At 44.1% G+C, this 10,538-nt stretch overlaps 1 pseudogene; it reads left to right on the plus strand.

Moving 5' to 3' along the window:
* Positions 1–1,931: 1,931 nt before the first annotated feature.
* On the plus strand, positions 1,932–9,788 carry LOC103631520 (protein NRT1/ PTR FAMILY 5.12-like; annotated as a pseudogene).
* Positions 9,789–10,538: the final 750 nt, after the last annotated feature.

A 10,538-nucleotide genomic window follows, 5' to 3' on the forward strand; every position in this document is an offset into this window, starting at 1 on the left:
CCCTATAATCATCCTTTTATTTTTTTTATCCGTTCCTCATTTTTGTAGTGTAAGAAACCTGAAGCCAGTGTCTCCAAAGACTTGCTACAAATATCACATGGTCAATTGACCGCAAGAAAATTTGATCGCTATGATATTAATGGATACCGTTTTCGAACAGCAAAACTAGAAGCGAGTCATCCACTTGCAGCTACAACAAACAGCGGAGTTGTAGCAAGTTCGTATAGCGACGATGGACAATTGGAGGACTATTATGGTATTGTTCAAGACATAACCGAGTATACATTTGGAGGTCACAAACCTTTGAGACTTGTGACGTTTGATTGTATATGGTTTGATCCACATGTTGGCACGTGAGTTGACGAATTCGGGATGGTGGAGGTAAAGCACGCATCAAGGTATAAAGGCAATGAGTACAACAATATCATCCTGGCACATCAAGCGCATCAGGTGTACTATTTGAGTTATCCTCATAAAAGTTTTAAAACCTGGTGGGTTGCATATAAAGTTAACCCAGAGGTTCACCCTTACCGATATCAAAACTACAATTTAAGCACCAACGATGATGATGATGATGTTGTCTTCCAAGAAGTCGGTGATCAAGCAGACAATAGTGACAATAATAGTATTGTATCCGAAGGGGCAGGACTAAATGAGTTAGCTTCTCTTACCGCAGAGTTAATGGAGGAACCAATTTCATCAAATTCAAAACGTCAAAGGTTTGAAGAAACAGTTCTTGAAACACAACAATGGGTTGAACAACTTAATACACGTGTCGCTGAAGAGGACTCTGATGCCGACGATTTTTGATACATAATTTGTAGATGTAATGGCACACTCTTGTTTTTGTTTATTTAATATGCATTACTTTGTGAAAAATTTATACATACTTACTATTTTGTGAATTATTGCAGATGTTCAGGATGGATTTGTCTGGTAGGAGATCCAGATCACGAAGGTCGAGGGGTTCCAGTGGTGCTCCTAACATGTTTGAGGTACTTGTTTTTTTTCTTAGTTTAGTTACTGGGGCCAGCTAGCAATCTAAAATTGTTTACATTTCAGGGCACCACAACAAGCAGGAACAGGCAAGAGCAGTTGCTTGCCTCCCTAGAGCAGATGCGGGGTAGCAGCGGACCCTCCAATACAGAAGGGACTACTTCGCGTGCAGCTGATTTAGTGACACCTACTATGGCACCTACTGCGGAGGCGGCTGTGGACGCGGAGGCTGAGGAAGCTGCCACAGAACTGGACGATGGAGAGGAGATTTCGAGAGCAGACGCTTCTACAGAGGAGGCTGCCACACAGGCTGCGCCACGGCGTGCCATCAGGTATTCTTATTGTTGAGTTGAAGTTTTATTGTCAAGTTGAAGTTTTAAGTAAATGATTTTCATTGTTAAATAACAAACTTTCATTTGTAGGTTTCGTCGGTCCCTCACATTGAAGCCTTCTAAACCCTTCGATCAGCGGAGGGTTATTGAACCGAAAGGCACCAGGGCGTGGAAGGAGGTTAGTTGGGACGGGACAGGGCATCGCACACCAATCCTCACAGAGTTGGGGATTTGTTTGCGATTCGCCTACCCGGCGATGGTGACAGAGGGCGGTCAAGAGATAGCTGCTCATTACTGGGCTCATTGGGATCTCAAGCCGTACGGGAACGACGGGACACACACAAGCAAAGTGTGGGATTTGTTTTGGGTAAGTCCCTTGTGATATTCAAATTGAATTCAGATTTTGCATTTGTAAGTCTCTGGTGATCTTCAAATTTGCAGGGCCAATTTCGCGTGTGCGACCCCTATACCTTGGATGATTCATATGTGCGTGAGGTATTCAATGGCTCAACAGATAGAGCTGTAAAGGGTATGATGTATAAAGCACGATTGAGGGCCGTCACGGTGTACCAAAAGCGTCAAGGGAACTATTGTGACGCGAATATGGCAAAGGAAATTCACCTGGCGGCTCAGCAGTACAAAGAGAGTGATGTGGATTGGTTGAGCCACCATTCGGATGCTTGGGCGTGGATGTGCGAGTATTGGGCTTCTGAGGAGTTCTTGGCCATATCTAATAGAAATTGTATGAATCGGTTGAGCAAGCCAGGGGTCCACTTCTTCGGGGCAGATGGACACGTTGGCAAGGCCGCACGTATGGTGTGTGTCAAATTGCCTGGTCAATTGTTAATTGCATAGACTTGTCTAGACTTTCTAATCATGTGTTGCAGGCGGCTCGAAATGGAGTGGAGCCTACTTTGCTTCAAGTCTTTGTCGAGGGACACAAGGGTCCCGATCCGAATCATCCGGAAATACTGAATGACAGTAATGCGACAGAGAAACTGGTAAGTATGAAAATCGACTCTAAGATGAACATGATATGCCTTTGTTGTGACTTGGATGATGTTTTCACAGGCTCGCTACATTGACAACGTGAGAGAGAAAAATGGTCCAGACGCGGACTGGCTCACTGGTGAGTTCGATATGGAGGCGGCTTATAAGGCTGGTGGAGGCGTGCCGCATGGGAGGTATATGCGCTTGTCACGTTGTTACTGTTTAGTGATGTCTTGTCATTTACTACATATATAAATATATATATATATATTATATATATGATACTCTTACAGGTTAGCAATCGGTGACGGTGTTGTCCCCCGTCGGAGTTACACTAGACGGTCCAATTTCTCAGCTGGGTCAAATCGACCCCGACGACCATCTGCACGTGAAGGAGAGCTGCTTGAGAAGATGACTCAGATGGAGGAGAGTATGGCACAATATAAGCAACAAGTGCAGCAACAGATGCAACAAATGCAAAATTGGATGCTATATCAGGTATCAATTTTTTGTTATTTCGTTGTTTCTCAAGTCTGATTAACTGAAAAACTGATGAATAATCTATTTGCAGATGTACGGAGGTGCCGGAACTCATTTCGGCATGCCGCCTTTTCAACAACCCCCTATCATCACACACCCGGTGTCTGGACAATCATCGGACCGCTCCACTGCAGCGGCGGATGGATCACAGGTACAATCGTCTACTAAACATCATTTGTCTGATAATCATTGGTTGCTTGCTCTCTGTCTTTCTACATGTTTGCTTGTACATGATCTATTTTAAACTTTTTCATTCGCATGATCTATAGTTACTTTTATTGTTGATCACCGTAACTACTTAATCATAAACAAGAGTGTGTCTTCTGTTTCAGGGTTCTGCAACTTATGTCCAAGACCAATTGATGCCATCGGGTGTGATAGGAGGGCAAATGATGTCGTGGGCACCTCGCCAGCCAGGCATTTGGCCACCGATGCAAACACAGATGCCACCGCCGATGCCGTGGGGATTTCCTCCTCGCGGGCAGTCACACTCACCAGGATCAGTACGTTAAGTTGATATCCTTTGCATCTCTATTTGCTTCGTTGTTTAAGCAGTTACTAGAAAACATGCATGTATATGTTGCAGTCTATGTATATGTTTAATTAGTTACTCGGTAAACTAACAAATGTTTGTTTCTTTTAAAGGGTTCGGGCTCACATCATGCTAGTCTGTCTCCGGATCAGAGCACGTTTATGGACTTATTGATGAACACAAGTGGCGGCGGCTCCAATGACCCACCAACGGAATGAATTAATATGGAGGCTTTAACTATCATTGCGTTTTGTATGGACTTTAACTTGTTTCAGATGGATTTGAACTTCTTTCTTATGGACTTAAACTTGTATGAATATTGAATATGGTGCTTGTGTTATGATATGTTGAATATGGTGCTTGTGTTGTGATATATTGAATGTTGTGCTTGTATTGTGCTGTTATGGAGGCTTCCCATCCAGGGAGGGAGAAAAATAAAATTGGGTATTAAAAAAATTTATTCACTAAGAGTGTCGGCCCCCACATTCTTATATGCACCCAGGTAGGTTGCTGACCGCGCGCGCAGTAAGAGTGTCCGCCACGTCACTGGCCGACACTCTTAACATAAGAGTATCGGTTGCGTGTGGAACCGACACTCTTAACTTAAGAGTGTCGGTCCCCATACTTCTATACGAATAAGAGCGTCCATTTTAGAGTGTCGGCTAAGAGTGTTGGCTTATTTCAGTAAGAGTGTGGGGTTTTGGCCGACACTCTTTGCCTTTTTTCTTGTAGTGAACACTTCAAATGCATATAGTGATATTTTTTATACATGTTAACCAAAATTTGTATTTACAATTAATGCTGGAAAACAATATTTAGTTTATTTTAAAAATAAAATTTCAAATTTAGTGAGTTGTATGCCATGTAAAATACATGGATGTCACATCATTTCTTTTATATCATTTTTTGTCATTTTTTGGTGATTGGGAACATGGGCATCAGACCGTGTGATTTTGTCTGATGAAGAGCATCAGACTGGTCTGATGCCACTAGATGCTCTCTAGTGCGTTTTTGGCGAGCATCAAATCGTTTGCTGGTCTAATGTTGTTGGACTTAAGGCATCAGACCATACACAAAAAATAGATGTTGAGGTGACAATAGTAACATTTAAACGACTAGTACATGTAGCATGATCTAAGGGCATTAGACCCTGAGACATGTCGTTGTTGTGTTCACTATTGATCAAGGGCTTCTTAACTAGCTTAGAGGCATTGCTTTTAGCATCAAGGTAGACAGGCTCATTTTTTGCTCTTGGCCTCTTAACGAGTCAAGCACCATGTTCCTCAGAGTTTATTGTGAGAGCTCATCAATGTTGGCCATCAAGTCCTCCCAAGAGGGGTGCTTGCATCCCTAGCTCTCCCCATCTATGTTAGAGAAAGGGGAGATGGTGAGGAGGTTAGAAATGGAGTGGGATAATCCACAAATGCAGATCGACACTTGATGGGTGAAAAAACTTAGCATGTGTGTGATTCATTCACCAAGTGATTGCATTATGGAAAATGAGCATTGAGTTCCTCAACTATAACAAAAGTTCAGAGGATGAATCTAGTGCGATCTCCACCGACAAGCCTAGAGCCAAATCATGGAGGTTAAGTTTGTTGATTATCTTAGAATGTTCTAGAAGTAATCATTGAGTTCCTTAGCCTATCACAAAGCTAGGTTGTAGAGGTGAAGCTTGCTGACTTTATCGATCACGAAGTATAGGATCCCAAAGCAAAAAACTTGGTTGTTGATGAAAGTGGAGACAAGGGATGGATGCACCACGAAGAGTCTGTAGTAGAATGCATGGGGTAAAAGGAGATGCCCTAGCTTGAGGTAAAGTCAACGATGCCATTGTTGTTAAAGAACCCATTAGGAAGAGAAGGCAAAAGTGAAGGTTTCAAGAGAGAGGGAGGTCGATGAGAGAGAGAGAGACCCTATGACTCTTTGTGGTGTTAGGGTTTGTTTAGTGGGCTAGTCATGGTCCTTGCACTTGTTTTTAGAGGTGGGCCACATATAAGCTTGCCTCTAAATCAATTTTGAAAGATATGGTTGCCTCTATAAATAAAAGAGATTACCTCTCGAAATGTCATGTATTTTGGCTGAGAAGCACATTGTTTCCTACCAGTATTAACAAAATCAATATTTTCCTAAAATTAAATTTGTAGTAATGATAGGGCTCAATTTAACCTATCATGAGAAAAAACACTGCTCTAATCAAATGTGCCCTCAAGATTTTTCTAATGTTAACCTACATAGAGATTAGAAATCTATGTAGGTTACACAAGTAACATATAGCTAATATAGGAAGGAAAAGGTCACACAAGCAAAGCACATGTGAATGCAATAAAAGCAGTAAGTAAAAAACTAAGGATAGATAGGACAAACCCCAAGATGTGCAATGATGTATCTTGTGGTATCAATTGCTAAATACAACGAAAAGGATCAAGATGCTAAAGAGAGGGTGAATTGAGCTAATCTAAAATTTCTCAAAATAATTAAAACCTATCGCTTAGTCCAGTTCACCCCTTGTGCCTAATAGTGATTTATATTCTGTGCACAAAGTTTTGCACCATTAATTTCAATCCGACGCTAGCATGGCAATTCTAGAAATGTAAAGACATCAAAGTAATTGAATGTAAATGTGTAAAGTAAAGAGAGGGATAGGAACACATCATTTTTCCTAAGGTGTCCGAGAGTCAGCATTCCCCACTAGTCATAGTTAGAGAACACATACAAGGATATTGCTCCCCTCGATCCATGTAAGGACCAAGTGCTTCTTTTGAGTTGATTCTTTATCACTCTGAGGTGGTGGATCTCCCATAACTGCTCACACCATGAGTTGGTCACCCATAAGATCCACCAGGTGATCACTAAGCTCCTAATCGCCACCAAGTCATCTAGATGATGTCGATCAACGAGGGTAATAAACACACACTCCCACTTGACCTAAACAATCCTAATGAGTAAGGTAGATGCACACTTGCTACTCTCTATGTACTAATAAGGTCCATAATCCTGTGATTATCAAATCTCAATCATCCCACTAGGCAATGACTCCCTCTTGCTCTCTAATGTGTTTCTTTAACTGAACAAATGAGCAAGAGAGTCTCTAATGATGATATGGATGGGTATAAATAGCCCTAAGACAAATGGCTAGCTATTTCCCCTCCACTTAGGATGGGGCGCCAAGCATGTCTGGTGCAACACTACTATCCCCATCAGATAAATAGTAACACTATAACTAGTTTCAATACTAATCATTAACAGTACGGGACCTCTAGTTGTTGATGTCTAGTGCTCACCAGACATGTTGGTGAATATAGAGCCAACCACTCGAGATTATTTGTCTGTGAATAACTCTTATTTAGTGAGGAGTCTAGTGTACCACTAGACACGTTCGATGAGTGCATTAACTCCTTAGCCAGGCTACTATCTCATAATAGCTCATGTTTGGTGCAATGTGTCTAGTGCATACTAGATGACAAGGTGTTGTGTTGATTACTTTAAATGAAATCTAGTTCACTATACGCATCCTATGAACTGGTTTAATGCATACTGAATACATCCATAGCACATGCAACACCACCAACTCATCCAATTCATGCGCTCTTTGGGTTGGATTTGTTTTCAACCTTGTGTCAGGCTGTCATGGAGCTACCTAGAGCTAGTTTTAACAAGTGTGCATTACATCCATTAACTAGACCCGACTACATCAACCTACCCATTCATGCCCTCTTTATAGTGCAGACAAAGGAAAAACAAAAATCTTATCACTAATCTAAGTTTCCCTCATCTCATTGATACTTAGAATTAGCATGATACTTAATATTCATGCACATCCTTCAAAAAATGAAATTAATTACCACCAATATGGCCACGAACACCATATACACCAAACAAACATGATTATGTAACCTAACTTGTATTTATAATACATACAATATAATAATATTTATAATATTTAATAAATAATATTAGATTAATATATTTTTATAACTTGTAGTTGTCTCCTTCAAGCTAAGAAGGGGGTATTACAAATTGGATGTGACATGTCGTTCTTAGGTTGTTTCCAGTAAAACACGGTCATAGATGCAGCGTGTCCGCATCGTGGCCCACCACTGGATCCTTAATACTCCCTCCGTTCCAAGATAATATTTGTTTTAGCTCTGATTTTTATAGCTATATTCAACTAGATGCTGATGAATATGGACATATATATATATATATATATATATATATATATATATATATATATATATATATAGAACATATACACTAAGTATTATATGAATCTACTAAAAAGACAAAACAAATTTTATTTTGTTAGTAGGACGCTACGGCCTACGCGGTTCTAGTAGCATGCGTAGTACGCCGAAGCCAGTTCCGGGCACAAGCAGCACTAACATTGGCCTTGTACTTGCATCCGTGACAAGTAAGATGTCGGATTATGATACTGATTTATGACACTTGAGTCCAGAGATAGTAATTAGATCGGCTTTTCTTTCCCCTGAAACTAAGTGATTAAAAAACAATCAAGCAGGAACGTGGACCAAGATAACAACACATGGTGACCCAGTGCAGAAGCAGGGGAGGTGTTATTTACTCTGAAATGTCAAAATTCAACTTCCTCTTCTTCCTCACTCTCACTCTCACTCTCTCCCTAAGGCCTTGTTCGTTTCTACCGGATTGGTGGGTCGGAACGATTTCTAGCCGGATTGCTTCTCTAATTTATATAAACTTTGATTAGCTGGAACGATTCCGGGTGCAATCCGACGTAAACGAACAAGGCCTAATCCAACTCCTAGGGAGGGATCTCTGGTTCCCGTGCTGCTGCACACCTTGCAGGCATGTTGGAGGAAGACGCCAGCAGGCGATGGCATGGCGAAGGGGATCTGGGCGACAAGAGGAAGCAGGGCGGCTTCAAGACCGTGCCGTTCATCCTAGATGAAGTGTTTCTCTAGTCTCTACTACCCAACGCGTCTATCATATATTGTAGCCAGTGTAAAAGCTAAACAAGAGCTAAGATGTCCGTGGTGGTGCATCAAACGATTTCTGCGACCGGTTCGCAACGATCGGGTTCAACGCCAACCTGATCACCTACCTGACGCAGCAGCTGCAGTTGACGCTCGTCGACGCCTCCAACACGCTCAACAACTTCCATGGCTTCTCCCAACCTCACCCCTATAATTGGCGGCCTCGTCGCCGACTCCTTCGCCGGCCGCTTCTGGACTATCGTGGCGGGCTCCGTCATCTACCAGCTCGGCATGGTCAGCCTGACCGTCTCCGCGCTGCTCCCGTCGCTCCACCCGCCGCCCTGTTCCATCGGATCATGACAGCTGCGCTCGCGCGTCCACCTCGGCACTTGTTGTCCTCCACTTGTCGCTGTTCTGCACGTCCATAGGCACCGGTGCTACGCGGCCGTGCGTCATGGCGGCGTTCGGCGCCGACCAGTTTGAGCTCCACGGGCCGTGCCACGGCGAGAAGAAGCGGAGGTGGAGTTTCTTCAACCTCTACTTCTTCGCCGTCGAGCTCGCCAAGCTGGCCGCCATTACCCTGGTGGTGTACGTCCAGGAGAACGTGGGGTGGGAGTGGGGGCTCGGCGTCCCGATCGTCGCCATGCTCGTCGCGGTCACCGCGTTCATGTGGGGCAACCCTCTGTACGTCAATATGGCTCCCGGGGGCAGCCCGTGCACACGGCTCGCCCAGGTGCTCGACGCTGCCATCTCTACTGCCGGACGGCTGCTCCACACGAACCAACTCAGGTAGGTCTCCTTAGTTTCCCTTTACTGCACAAACAAATAGATATGTTCCAAATGTAGACAAATTAAAAACATCTTTCTTCAGCTTTTTTTGACCGGGCTGCAACCGTGACGGATGGCGACTTGACAAGCAGCGGCGTCCCGCGACCATGGCGGCTGTCCACGGTGCACCGGGTGGAGGAGCTCAAATCGATCGTCCGCATGCTGCCCATCTGGGGCGCCGGGATCCTCCTGGTCACCTCGGCGCGCACCATAGACATGCGCATCATAGCGCACCTCGAGATACCACCAGCCTCCATGCTCATATTCTCAAACATTGCCATGCTCGTCACCCTCGCTCGCACTCTGCTGGTGCCATGGCTGCGACGCGTCACGGTGCAGCCCACGGGCATCACGCACCTCCAGCTCCAGCGCACGGGCATCGGCCTCACCATCAGCATGCTGAGCAACGTAGTAGTGTCGGCGGTCGTAGAGGGGGAGACGAAGCGGACGGCATGGGAAAACCATAGCATCAGATGCTGCTTAGACGGCTTCAAAATCCCAAATAAGGAAATTATCGAGTCCAACTATTGTCGAACATGTACTCCCGAGGCCCCATGCCTCGAGGACCTACCTTGGCTCCGACAAGGGCAGGGGGCATCATCCTCGAGAGCTTGATATCAAGGGATCTCAAAGGAATAAAGTTGTCTCAGACATTACGTCCCAAAAGAATAGCCTAAAACCCCCGACCCCAAGGACCCTAGAACGTTCTAATGTTCAGGACATTTCCATACTTCAGTTTGTTCGGCCACACCGTTCACAAGACATAAAACTCGAGGCACTCTTAATAGCAGGACACTTACACATTCTCTTAGTCGCCTAGAGCCCTCTATCAGCCTCCGGATCTCTAAGGTCCCTAGCCTCAAATAATCCAAATGGTCACGCCCTAGAGCAATCTAGGGCCAGGGGCCGCCCAAGGGGACAAAGGAGCTCCTATAGAGACTAAGTATGGATGCACCTACAAGTCAAAAGAATGTAGTTGGCCCCTGCTAAGGGCATGACAGCCTCTAAAAGCATGATTCCATGGTTCAAGATCTACTTTAATGATCTCATGACAACCCCTAAATGTGGTGTGCGACGTTATGGTCTGATAGGAGCATTGTTGCCACGACTTTGGCATCATACGTATTCAAGACCACGATTCGATATGTGCCATCGACCTTGTAGCCATGCATGCTAATGTACTAGTAAGTATTATAAAGTACTTATTGTTACACTGGTTACCAACTACGGTGTATCCATACACCAATATCGTGGACTTTGATGTCCATCAATACGGCATGGCATACCTACTTCAGCGATAGATGTCTGCCACTATAGCAAGACATCTTCAACATTGTGGCACGACCAAGAGCATGGCTCCACGAC

Source organism: Zea mays, chromosome 6 (genome assembly GCF_902167145.1).
Source record: "Zea mays cultivar B73 chromosome 6, Zm-B73-REFERENCE-NAM-5.0, whole genome shotgun sequence".
NCBI lineage: Eukaryota > Viridiplantae > Streptophyta > Magnoliopsida > Poales > Poaceae > Zea > Zea mays.